Source organism: Lepidothrix coronata, unplaced genomic scaffold, assembly GCF_001604755.1.
Source record: "Lepidothrix coronata isolate B3197 unplaced genomic scaffold, Lepidothrix_coronata-1.0 Scaffold2, whole genome shotgun sequence".
Taxonomy (NCBI): domain Eukaryota; kingdom Metazoa; phylum Chordata; class Aves; order Passeriformes; family Pipridae; genus Lepidothrix; species Lepidothrix coronata.
The window spans coordinates 13,185,251-13,196,501 of NW_016690182.1; the positions used below are offsets into that span (position 1 = coordinate 13,185,251).

General features: G+C 52.1%; 1 long non-coding RNA gene across 1 annotated transcript; it reads left to right on the forward strand.

Moving 5' to 3' along the window:
• The first annotated feature begins 6,593 nt into the window (after window positions 1-6,593).
• On the forward strand, window positions 6,594-7,475 carry LOC108497281. Its single transcript, XR_001874729.1, has 3 exons — window positions 6,594-6,689; window positions 6,913-7,005; window positions 7,411-7,475. It is a non-coding gene; the product is annotated as an uncharacterized LOC108497281 (long non-coding RNA).
• Window positions 7,476-11,251: the final 3,776 nt, after the last annotated feature.

Here is an 11,251-nt window from a genome sequence, read left to right on the forward strand (position 1 = left end):
AGATGAGCTTTAAGAACCCTCCCAACTCAAAGCATTCCATGCTCCTATGACACAGAGGGGTGTTTTACAGGTAGAAAGGCAGGAGAAGAGAGGAAGGTCCCCCTCAGAGCAAACATCCTAATTTCTTAGAGCTTCCCCCCAGCTCAGGTGTGTGGATTTCAGACTTACAACGGTACCTGATTCCCATTCCATGCTCCTCCTGGAGCAGATCAGTGCCCAGGTGCTCCACACGCCTGCAGGTGTGAGGGGAACCACCACAGCAGGTCCCCCGAGCTGGCTTCGGCTCATCTGCCTCCAGTGTTTAATAGTGAGGGCTCTGAGGTGGCCAGTTCCCTCCTTATCCAGGGAGAAAAAACTCCAGGGACCTCCCAGGAACCCCCCTTAGGATGTCCCTGCTTTCCCAGATGATGCCAAAAACACACAGTGGGTTAAGATCTCACACACCTTTGGAGGAGAGGAGGTGAATCCACCCTCCAGGCCCACACACACCCTTGGGGTATGGTCACCTCTTGTTACCACTGGTCCTGTGTGCTGGAAGCTTCTTCAGCAAAGCTCCCTGGGGAGCATCCCTCGTGGCTGTGGAGGGGTGCAGGGATGAAGGGATGCAGGGATGAAGGGATGAAGGGATGCTCCTCAAGCAGTGCCTGATGGTGCACTCAGAACACGAGGGGAGAGGTTTGGAGCTGAGCATGAGGCTGGAGCAGCAGGTAGGATGTTCTTCACCTGCTCCTGAGAGCAGATGGAGGGGCCAGAAAGCTGAGTGGGAGCGGGAGGTGGAGCGGGAGGTGAGGAGAGGAAAGAAGAAGAGGAAAGAAAGGGGTGAAGGGAAAGAGAGGAGGTAGAGAAGGGGTGAATCCTGCAGCAGGGGTGAAGCAGAGACTGGGGATGAGCTCCAAGCCCCCTTTGCTGCTCCAAGCCCCCCTGGGACAGGGATCCAGGCTGTGGAGCAGGCGAGTGCTGTTCCCCAGTAATGGTTAAATCAATGTGTTTACGGATGATGACACTAGAGTGACACACAGTGGAGAAGCCTCATGAAAAAATAAACAGGTAATAATCACACTGCCATGTGCACACTCCACTTCTCATTATTCCAGAGGAAAAAAAAAAAAAAAGGCCCACCAGGGTTGAAGGCTTCAGGAGATTAACCATTCCCTCCCCTGGATAGGGCTGCCCATGGGGGCTGGTTCTCCAGGGGCTCCCCAAACCCCCATCACAGAGGGAGGTGAGACCTCACTTAGCACTGGGATTTCTGGGAGAGGGTGAGGAAGAGGCTCCAGCTCCAGACAGCCCAGTAACAGCTTGCTGGTCTCTCACAGGAGCAGCTTCCACCGCTATTTCTGCCCAGCTCAGCTGCTGCCCTGGGCACTGCTGCCCTCCCCAGCTCCCCAGAGCCCACTGCTGTGGGCACTGCTGCCCTCCCCAGCTCCCCAGAGCCCACTGCTGTGGCCAAGGCTGTCCCTGCACACGCACACAAGCTCTGGGGACCTGCTCCCCCACGGCTCAGTGCAGGCACAGACCCTGTGAGACAACTCATGTCCTCAGATCCCCCCCTCTGCCTCCCTGCCCCAGCTGCCCCTGAAGTCACAGAGGCCCTCTGGCCAAGTAAAATGTGCAAAAATCAAGGAAATGAATCAAAATCAAGTAAAAATCAACTTTGGAGATGTGTTATTCAATACGGTCGTTTGCAGATGACTTGAGGAGAAACATTTAACAAGCAGATGGTGGATAACACCCCTCAGCTGAGTCAGGGATTGACCTGGGAGACCCTGGAGGCAGGTGTGGAGAGCTGGGGGGTCCTGCAGGGCTCTGAGAGACACCCCCCCCCCATAACAGGCTATCTCCATAAAGCAGAGGTCAGTCCAGACCCCCTCCTCACCCAGAGCTGCCAAACCACAGCCATCCCTGTGGCCGGGGAGAGGAGCAGGAGGGTTGAACTGAGGTTGGGAACTGATCTCCCACAGAAAACAGAGAAAGAAAAGCCCCTTCAGAGAGTGTTTAACAAGTTCTGAGGAAGACTCCACGTCTCCTAAAGCTGCTCTGAGAGCAGCCAAACTCTTCTTTGCTGTGCACTTCCATTGCCTGCCCTTTCTGTGTTTGAGTGGCTACATATGATATCCCCCCACTATGGGATCATCTCCCATCAGTGCCAGTAGGAGATGGGTGAAGTTGTTCCAAGTTAAAAAAGAAAAAGCCCTAGATGGATGTATGAAGTGAACTTCATGCTGGAAAAATATTCCTGGGCTGACTGAACCAATCTTTTCCCTCTGTTGCCCCAGGAAGGTTTGAAAGGAACCTCCCTTCCTTATATATATATCAGTGGGGTGGCTGGGACAGAGGGTCAGGGGGAACAGGGTGGTCAAGACAGGCAGCTCAACTCGATCTGAGGGGCTCACAGCCCCTTCTCCCCCTCCCACACACCAGCCTGGGGGCTGCTCCTCAACCTCTCAGTGCCCGTGGGGTCACCTTTGGTGTGGATGGATGGATGGAGGGATGGATGGGTGGATGGATGGGTGGATGGATGGGTGGATGGGTGGATGGATGGAGAAAGAGCTGAGATGCTTCCCCTCCACCCAGAGGTGGTGAGGGAAGGGATAGGGAACGGAGTAGGAGGTTGAATTCCAGCTCCTTGGCAGTTTAACCAAGAAAATCAATGTTTTGCTGGGCAAACCAGCAGCCCTCGCATCTAGGAAGTTGCTCAAAAGACATTGTGGTGTTGGAGGGCTTGGGATGCCCCCATGGGTCCAAGCAGGAGCCACATTTGAACTTCCACTTGCCAGCAAAAGTGGAGGTGCTGTTGTTTGTCCTCTGCTCGCTTGGCCCTGGGCTCTGCTCACCTCCCCAGCAGGTACACGTTGGCTTGGCTCAGATTCTCAAACAGGCACCTTTGGCCCCAAATCATTGATGTTTTTCCACTGACAGGCAGCAGAGCTGGTTCTTGATGGCATTTTGTGTGAGGAATTTGGACCTTGCCCTAAATCCCCTCGGGAGGAGGCCCAGCTCCGAGCTCGGGGCTGCACTCCGTGGGGGGATGCCCTTGAGGACACGGACTGCTGCCCACCCCTGATGGCACAAACTGAAAGAGGGGAAATTTAGGTCAGATACCAAGAGGAAATTGTTCCCTGTGAGGGTGGGCACGCCCTGGCACAGGTTGCCCAGAGAAGCTGTGGCTGCTCCATCCCTGGAAGTGTCCAAGGCCAGGTTTGAGCAACCTGGGCTAGTGGGAGGGATGTCCCTGCTCATGGTGGGGGTTTGGAACTGGATGATCCTCAAGGTCCTTTCCAACCCTTTCACATTCTATGATTCAGTGATTCTATGACCTTACCGAAGGGTTGATCTCGTTGCCCAAAATTCCCTCTGCTCACTTCAACCCCAGCCCACCCTGAGATAAGGTGGGGGAGCCCAGAAGCCAACGGAGAGGCCAATGAGCCACTGGAAAGCGACTGGAATCCAATCTCATCCTGCCCTGGAGCATCTGTGTAAGCTCCTTTTGGGAAGGCTTTGGCTAATGCAGGGGGGATTACAGCAACAGCTCTCCTGTGTAGCACTGCTTTGCTTGGGATGTTGGACAAGCAAATCGATCAATCAGCCTCGATCCGACCCCGAGGAGAGGATAAATGTTCCTTGGCTTTTTTATGGAGGCTGGGAAACTGAGGCACACGGGGATTTAAGTGGCTTTAAAAGAAAGAAAGGGGAAATGAGAAGATAATCACAGAGCAAGTCAGGCACAGGGAGAGGGGGATGGAATGCAAACCTCTCATGTGCCAGGCATCAGCTCCAGTGAGGTTCCTCTGATGGATGAGGCTTCTGCTCCTGCCACTGCTGCAGAGAGGGCTGAGCACAGGCTCCAGCCTCTGCCTCCCCCTGGGAGATGGGCAGGTGGGCAGAGGGCTCCTGGACAAGGACACATGGACGGGAAAGACAGACAGACCCACAGGAGAGCTCAACTCCGGCTCTGCCCAGGCAGGAACGGGAAAGGAGGGGAAGAAGACAAGGTTTTGTTAAGACAGTGGCTGGACCCTCAGGACTGAGAGCTCATCCATATTTCAAACACCAGTTAGACAAACAAAACAAGAACCAGAGAGGCAAGCAAGGAGCCCGTTTGTCATATCAAAAGGGGTTTCAGTGGTACCTTCCTTGCCCTCCTGTCCCCTTGAAGTTTGAGGCTGGGGGGGAGGAGAAGGGACAGCTCCCTCTCCAGCCGAATGGCTCCCTGCCACAGCCGGAGCCGGCCTGTGTGTAATTAACCTCCGAGCCAATCCCCCAGTGGTGGCTGCCAGGCAGATCAAAGAACTCACACATCTTTGTCTGAAACCGGCAGCCAAGGGGAGCTGGGAGGAAAGCAGAGCAGGGGCGGGAGAGGGCCGGGGAGCGCGTGTGTGTGCTCCTGATTGATAAAAAGGGAAGAGCATCTTCCTCCGAGAGATCTCCAGCCCCATCAAAATGCAGCAGGAGAAGAAGAAGAAGAAGAAGAAGAAGAAGAAGAAGAGGGGGAAGGAAAAAAAAAGGCTTTCCTTTCCCTTGCAGGAGCCTGCCAAAATCCAGCTGCTTCCAACAGCGGAGGTGGTCGCAGAAGTGGGCACGGGGTCTGCTTTGCTCCAGCTTTGTCCAGGGTGGAGGGGGCTCTGAGGTTTGCCCCGGGGACCCTTGGCAAGGTGAGGGACTGCAGGAGCACCCCAAGGGGTGAGGTCAGGCCTCTGCCTCATCTTCTCTTGCAGCACCAGTGGAAGGAAGGGTGGGAACCAGCCCGGCCCCACAGCTGACCTGACGGGCTCTGGTGCGGGGATGGCTCGAGTTGTTTATCACTAAGTGCATTTTTTTGGAGAGTGGCCCAGGCAAATGACTGAGGAGCTCCTGGCTGGAGCTCAAACTACTGGTCTGGACAGAAGGGATCACCAGATGTGGCAGATGCCAGGGCCAGGAGACCATGGAAGGAAAACACTGTGAGGGGCAGCTGGGCTTCACCAGCGCTTAGAGGGGGTTGACGTGAGGAATGGTGGAACCCCGCAGATAACTGGGGGGAGGAGGGACTGGGGGACCTTCTGGGTCTGACAACGACCCAAACTTCTTGTTCTGCCCGTGGCACAAGTGGCTCAGCTGCTTCTGCTCTCAAGATGACCAGGTGGCTTCACCCGCTGGCACAACACCTGATGGGAGAGATCGGGAGTGCTGGTGTCACCAGGCATCTTCCCAATTCATTCTGGCCCTGAGATTGCAGGCCAGAGGTCTTTCTTAGAGCCTCACAGGGGAAATGATCCTCAAATAGCTTCACCCACCCAAAAATGAGTCTAAACATCCCATTGCAACCCATGGGGAGGGACAGCAGTGCTGCCCAGGGCTGATTCACTCAGCCTGGGTCAAAGTGTGAGGCAGATGGAAAAAAAACCCACCTGCCAAAGGGGTTGTTCTTCCATCAATTGCAACAAAAACCTGGATTACCCAGGAACTGGAAAATAAATCAGGTTTTTTTCTGCCCCACAGACTCTGGGGTTTCACGGGGTTGCTCCCGAGCTGAGCCCAACAAACAGTTTGTGTTTGGCTGAACACAATTTTAATACATTGCATATTCCTTGATCCACAGGATTCAGTGAGGTTGGGCTTTTCCTGACAAAGTGCCCAAGGCTATGTACACGTCAGGGTGCAGAGATGAAAAAGCAGGATTCTCCTTAGGGCACCTCCTCATGTTCTGCAGCCTTGGGCATCCTGGGCTAGAGCATCTCTTTACCCCAATAACCACTCATATTGTTATTTAGAGTTTGTTATTTTGCTGGACACGACATCTCGCTCGGGAATAAAACAACCTGGCTTGGTGAATTTTTTAAATTGGATTTTTTTTTTTTTTTAATCCACGAAATAAAAGAGCAGAGGCAAAAATTTCAATTATCTGCTGCAATGCAAATTTAGGGGTGGGGAGGCACCATCCCAGCATCACTTAGTTGGCTGTGCTTTCCAGGGCAGGAGTCTCCTTGCAGAAACCTCTTGTTTTGCTTTTAATGCAAGAAGAACACAAGTCAAAAAGGAAACTTGCTGGTGATCAGGAGATGTGGCATTGAGATTGGGAGGGAGAGAGGAAGGAAGCAGGAGCTGTCTGTGGATATTGTGCTCTAGAAATCTCCAAAGGACCTTCGAAGGGATGGTGTGACCTGATAAAAGGGCAAATTAAAACTGGGGGAAACCAGGACACTGCAGCCATTTCTCGGTTAAAATAAGTGATTTATTCCTTGTACTTTCAGGACAGAAATCATTGGGGTAATGAAAGTAAAAAGAGGTTGGTTGGGGTTTTTACCATTCCCCAAGGGTTGGGAATAATCAGGAGGAAAAGGTAGGCCAGGTGGATATTTTACATTCTTGTCAAAACTTAGACTCAGAAAGGCCATTTAATTTTAGCATGTCAAGCTCTGAGGTCTGACAAAGTTATCTCTGTGTTCAGGAGCGTAGGAACTCCCCAGATCTGTGGGGTGGAACCCAGACCTGTGTCACTCACACCATGAGAGGGAACTCAAGGACTGGACAAGACATTTGGGATCCAGAACCTGGCGTGAACGGGGCGGTTCTGCCACATTCCCAGCAGGATCCACACAGGGAAACAAGGGATAACAGACACAGGGAAACAAGGGATAACAGACACAGGGAGTGGGACCTGCTCTGAGCCCTAAGATGTCCACAGAAAAGATCTCCTTTAGCTTGCTCAGGTTTGGGTTAAACTCACACTCCTGTTCCTTCTGGTCCAGAGCAGCTGAGGGGGTTGTGTCCCGCTGGTTTTCCTTCTCCTGTGCCGGTATCTCAGCCCCTCTCCAGTTATATTTCAATAAAATCTACTGTGAGGTTTCCCTGACCCTGACATTCCCTCAGGCAGATTTTGTAGAGAATCCTTTTTAAGACGGTATTAATGAGACAACTTTGACTTAATTACAGCCAATTATCGATTAATCCGCGCGCTCACTCGCTGACCAGAGTGAAATGATTGGATTTCCCCTCTCCCCACCTGACTCGGAGCAAGGACTGCAGGTATTGGCCGGATTTCTGGGACTCACCACGCTGCTCATGGCAAGGAGCCAGGTTTGTGGGGATCCTGCAGCTCCGTGGCTTCCTCTGGGAAGAAATCCTTTCCTGTGAGGGTGGGGAGGCCCTGCAATGACTTCCTAGAGAAGCTGTGGCTGCCCCACCACTGGAAGTGTCCAAGGCCAGGTTGGATGGGGCTTGGAGCAACCTGGGACAGTGGGAGGGGCTGGAACAGGATGATCTTTAAAATCCCTCCCAACTCAAATCGTTCCATGACTCTGTGACGCTGTTTGGATGAGTTTTTACCGGGCAGGTTTTTTTGCAGATTCCAGAACTTAAGGCTGAAGTTTTTATACTTTATGCTGAATTTGCAGTAACTTCATTATGAAGCTTCCTAATGAACTTCCATAGGGCTGAGTCTTGGTCTGAAGAGGAGAAGACCAGGAGGTGAAGCAGCCTGCAGGTATTGGAGCAGGTAAGAGGTTGGGTTTTGAGATTTGAGGGGGTTTTGCTTCTTTGTGTTTTCCAGAAATAATTTTGAAGCCCTAAACTAGCAAATTCCAGGGATTCCTTCCCATCTGCACCATTCTGGCTATTCATTTAATCTCCTTTCTTCCCAGGAACGAGGCTCAAACTACCCAAATGTCTCAATTCAGCATTTCTGTCAGATAAGAAAAAGGTTTATATTTTTAATGCTGGATTCCCAAGGCGCCCCTTCCCATCCAGCCCGAGGGTCCCCTCCCTCCCCCAGCCTGAGGGCTCAGCACCCATCCACGCTGGTGTCCCACACCCCATCCCTGCTGGCTTCCAGGGGGCTGTCCCATCAAAGAGGACCCTTGCTCCCACCATTTTGTAGCAGCTCCCTAAATCCCGTCAGGAATCCAGCCCTTTGTTTCCACAGCTCGTGCCTGCAAAGAGATGAAAAGTGCTCCAAGAAAACAAGTCACTCTGCAGGCAGAGGAGCTGCTGGAGCCCAATTCCCTGCAGATTTGCCCCTTGCTGTTGGATTCTCTGATGTCTGGAGTGGTGTGAGCTCAGACTAGAAGGCACCCCACGCTCCCAGGGCTTTCCAAGTGGCTCCCTTCTCCCAGGTTCATTCTCTGGTGTCCCATTGAGGCTGAACGGGCTGTGGGCTTGTCCTCCCTCAGGCTGTTGGTGGGGTTTGGGTGTTACATCCCGTTGCTTTGTTTCATCCTGTCTTTTGATATCACATTTATCAACCACAGGTAAACGTGGCTAAAGCTGGAGAGTGAGTTCAGGAGTCACTGGGTGGAGGGGCAGGTTAAGAACTGTGTGAGTGCAAACACCTTCCCCTGGAAAACAGATTCAAAACAAGTGTTCTGCTTATGGGTGCCAAAAATGATTCCTGTTTCAGCCTTGCCCAAAACCAAATGGACACAAATTTTCAGCTCAGTCCATGAGCTTATCGTGCCCAGAGAAGCTGTGGCTGCCCCATCCCTGGAAGTGTCCAAGGTCAGGCTGGAGCAACCTGGGCTAGTGGAAGGTGTCCCTGCCCAAGGCAGAGGGATGGAATAGATGACTTTTAGAGGTCTCTTCCAGCCCAAACCATTCTGGGATTTGGTGATTTTATGAACAAGATCAAAGCTTGGGTCCTCTTCCCCCCCCCTCAACTTGTTGCACTCTCACGAGAAACCAACCCTGAATTGCAAAGCTGGCTGAATTCCTGGCGAGCAAATCAGAGTACCCCCAGTTTTGGTGGCACTCTGGGTGGATGGGAGGGTTGTTCCTGGAGCTGAGCCCTGTGGTGTGTGCAGATGAGGAGGAGCTCAGTGCCACAGGCAGCCGTGGTGGGGTGTAGCCCTTCCAGGGGAGAGGAAAGCATCACTATCAAAATCAATAGCTCTTCTTCTCAGGGAGGAGAATTATCTAAGCGGGGAGAAGTGGTTCCCTTGCAGCTGGTTGACTTTGGTAATCCATTATTAATGCTTGAGTTCCAGGCCTGGCCCTCTCAAAGGCCGTGGTGGTGCAAGAGGGCGTCGGTTGTTTCCAAATGTTCCGCTCTCCGGCACCATTGCTGTATCCAGGGAAGTTCCTACGGGGATTCCTGGCAGCCTGTGCCTGGGGGTTGGCTCTGTGAAGGTCTCCAAGAAGCCTGATTCAATATGTCACGATGAAATCTTGACATGAGGGCAGATAGCAAGACACACCCCATCCCTTTGGGGGGGCACCTCACCCCCGAGCAGAATTTGGCCTTCCTTGCTGCCCTGAGGTGTTGGTGACTGAACAGTTCCCAAAGGAATTGGTGGCATTACAGACAGGAAACCCAATGGAAAAAACTAAGGGTGTGTTCTAAAGGAAGGGCACAGCATTTGGATGTGGTCATGGTTTAGATCCAACTCAATGCAGACCATCTGCCCTGATCCCAAGTGTCCCTGTGGCTCTGGAGCAGGTTGGTGACCCTGTCAGACACCAACCCCCATCAGATTTCCTCCGTGTTTCTCTGAAGAACATCCCAGATTGTCCAAGGACAGCTGCAGTGCACCGTGGAACAGCTCCAACCCCGGATCCCAGACCTGAGCCTGCACCTCAGACCTGCCCTTGGGTGGTTTTTATCTTTGCAAACACAGAATCACAGAATGGTTTGGGTTGGAAGGGACCTGAAAGCCCGAGCTCTAAGCAAGGCTGTACACACAGAATCACAAACTAGTCTGAGCTGGAAGGGCCCACAAGGATCATCGAGTCCAACTCTTGAGTGAATGTGCAGCTCAATTTTAGTCAAGAAAGAGATGAGAGAACCTCAAAAAAAGCTCTTGATTAATAAATAAATAAATTAAATCAGTCCATAGTCTAAAGAACTCTTCAGAGTCAAGCCTGAAGTCACAATGGGATTATAGAGACATTCCTTCACTATGTTTTGAGTAAAACTTTGTCCAAAGCTGCAGGACTCAGGATAGGGCAGAAAACATCAGCCTTTGTATCCACCATCACGAGAACATGTTCTTCCTCATGAGAGGGGGAGAACATCTCCACCTTCTCCTCGGTGAGCACAGGGCTCACTTTAGTACTCAAGCCACCTGCAAGAGAGGTGCTTTGCCCAGGAAGGACCCCAAAGAGGAGGTGACACCTCCAAAGGGAACACAGGGTCCTGCGACCCACCAGACAAATGAAGAGAGCTCTCCAAGGGATTTGCATTGTGTGACTGGAGTCTCTAACATCTAATTAAGCAGAAGGAAGGTGACTGGGGTATTCAGAGCCTCTGCCACGTGGATTTTCAGGTGTCTCAAGACACCTAGGCTCAGACTACAGTCTGAGTGAGCAAACACGAGTCTGGCAGCGATGTTTGTAACTAGATGACCTTTAAAGTCCCTTCCAACCCAAACCATTCTGTGATTCTGCATTTGTCAAGACAAAACCCACCCCAAAGCCCACTTACAAAGTGCAGATTTCTATGCCTTGGCTTCAGCTCAGTCAGGGCCTGTGGCAGAGGCACTTCCTTCAGGGCATGAGGTTCTCCAGCGTGAAGGTCCTGTCCTGGTGGGGAATTCATTTCAGGCAAAGTGAGGTTCGGCCAGTTTGTTCCAGAAAGCCACAGTTTGGCATCTGAGACCCCACCTGAAGATGCTGAACGGTGGAGAGGCAGCAGGACTTGTACCACTGCAGAGTCCCAGGATTTACTCTGTCTGGAGGGAAGTGTGAAACTCTCCTGGCTTCAACTGCACCTCCCAACACCTCCTCCACAAACAACCAGAAGGTATCTCACCCCCTCCTTAGTCAAGGAAGGACAAGGCTGTGCAGGGCAGAGTCTTGTGTTGGTATCATCAAGCTGGACACCAAGTCAAGGCAAAACCAGCCAGCACTGAACTAAACCGGGCACAGACGGTGGGAAAGGTGGGAGATGCCGAAGAACAGGCAGGTCAGACTCGTGGCTGGACATGGTTTGGGTCTGATCCAGCTTCACAACAAAGGCCAAACTTTCTGAGGTCTCCACCCAGCATCATTTGCCAGAATATTGCTGAGTTACCTCTGCAAAAGCTGAGGACAAATTCCATCTCCACCAGCATTTCATGCTTTGTGCTGAACCCTCTTCTTTCACCAGAGCTTTGCTCCAGGAAGTGATGAATGGACTCCACCTATAGAATACATGTGGGGTGGGGAGACAGTCTGAATCACCCAAAATCCTCATAGGAGCCATCAAAATGTGCCTGGGAACCATCCAAATCCACTTGGGGATCACCAAAATGTATCTTAGAATCACCAAAATCCACCCGGGGACACCTGAAAACTGAAGAGA